The 1,896-nt window shown below is 38.9% G+C and overlaps 1 protein-coding gene across 1 annotated transcript in view; it reads right to left on the reverse strand.

Annotated features, from left to right (window-relative positions):
• Window positions 1-280: 280 nt before the first annotated feature.
• The window catches only part of ZFP36L1 (ZFP36 like 1 zinc finger CCCH-type), a 5,373-nt gene continuing 3,757 nt past the window's right edge, over window positions 281-1,896 (reverse strand). The window contains exon 3 of the mRNA XM_024739641.1: window positions 281-1,420. The gene's annotated coding sequence lies outside the window, so the exon portion shown is untranslated. The remainder of the gene's footprint in view (window positions 1,421-1,896) is intronic.

Here is a 1,896-nt window from a genome sequence, read left to right on the forward strand (position 1 = left end):
GCAAGCGCAGGTAAGGCTGGACCCTTGTCAACAACCAACAACAGGGCAGATAATACAAATACAGGCTGCTTTGCAATAAACCTCTACCCACCCCCTCAAAGCTCAGCAGACTTCCAGCCTTGGCCAAAGGAACCAGCCATTGGTTTAGCTGTTAAGGATGAGAAATCCTTAAGGATGAGAAATGCCCTCCCTCCTCCTCCCAGCACCTACATCGTCTACAAAGGACAAGCCTACAGGCAGAGTAAAACCACAAACCAAGCAAAACCAGTTTCACCATCAATTTCTTGAAAAAATGGGTTTATTGATTTTTAAACTGCAAATAGTCGTTACAAAAAGTTTTTTTTTCTTTTAAATAAATTCACACAAAGAAAGAGAAATAGAAAGCGACGGTAGTGACCAGCAAGAGGAATAATAATTACATTCATCTTAATGTGTGTGTGCCAGTTCTGTTTGCATTAACATTGGAAAACTCCAAAACCTGGAATCCAGAACGTCAAATCTGCAATCGGAATGTCTAGAGATGGGCACGTGAAGTCAAAGGGTTTCTTTTTTTTTTTTTTCCCTTTTAGAAGCTATACATTAAAAGTTGTTTTCCTTCTGTACTGTCACAGAACTTTTACATACATTCTCAGTCCTAGTTGTGAAAGGCCAAAAGAGAAAGAAACTCAATTTGCAGTCCAACACAAAGGGGGGAAATTTCTAAAATAAATAATCCAACAGTTTTTTGCATTTTTTTAAATTAATTTTTCATTTTTTTAAAATAAAATAACCAAAAAAGTGTAAAGTTACAAAAAATGTCGTTGAAGAATAATATATTAAAACTGTGGAAAAAAAGGAAAAAGACACGTCACAAAATTTTAAGATTAATATGAAGATCATAATTTAACATAAAAGAATATATTCTATGGATTTGTCATCCCGATAAATATGAACAAAATTAACAAAAAAAAGCATAGTTTGGCAATAAATACGTTTTGATAAGTTAAATAAGCTTTTTTATATTGATGTGCAGTGACAAGCAAAATTTTTGCTCTCCAATTTCTGAAGTTATATGAAGTTTAAAACCCAGGGAAAAAAGCATGGCGTGAGTGCTCTAAGGATAGACCTACGGTATTCTAGAGCAAAAACCATTAAAGCTACTTCTACAGGAAATCGTTTTACACAGATATTGTATGTGGAATGAATACCATTAACTGCTCACCCCTTACATGTTTTTAAGCTTTTCTCTCATTTTTTTGTTGTTTTTTTTTTTTAAGATGTCACATACGAACTGGGGAACTTTAGCACCAAAATCAAGTCTCTCATAGTCCATCTAGCTTCCCCTTCCTCCCCACTTAAAACAAAAGAAAAAAAATTAAATCACGAAGTCCCACTTATGTCACAATCTTCATCCGCTTTTGCAGTCTTCCTTCCTGCAGACCTACACGAACCCAGGCAAGATTAGTCAACAGAGGTTCAGGTCGGGAAGAAAAAGGTTTTGAATGTCAAGCTAGGTTTCCCCAAAAACCCAAGTCTGGCAACAACTCTCCCAAGGTGGGTGCGGGGGGCGGGGGTTACCGGGGAGAGGGGAGAAGGAAGTGTGTGGGAGGCTGGAATCAGGAAAGGTGCAGTTGTGTTGCCAGTGGAGGGAGCTGCTGGTTCTTCTAAGTCCTCCCTCCCCCTCCCCCTCCCCCTGGGCAGAGGCTCAGGGAGGCCCACGGGTGCCCTCTGGCGCTGAAGAGGTAATGTAGTCACAGTGACAAAGTTAGATCACAAGGCACTAAGTTGCTTCTGTAAACCGTTACTGCTTTTTCTTTTGTGATTTGGCACTTAAGGCTTAAGCTGGAAAAAAAACGCATCTACTGACAAATATGGGACTTGTCTGTTATGCATGGTAAGTGGGCTATAAAATTGATG

This window comes from Neophocaena asiaeorientalis, unplaced genomic scaffold (assembly GCF_003031525.2).
Source record: "Neophocaena asiaeorientalis asiaeorientalis breed wild unplaced genomic scaffold, Neophocaena_asiaeorientalis_V1.1 scaffold348, whole genome shotgun sequence".
NCBI classification, from domain to species: Eukaryota; Metazoa; Chordata; class Mammalia; order Artiodactyla; family Phocoenidae; genus Neophocaena; species Neophocaena asiaeorientalis.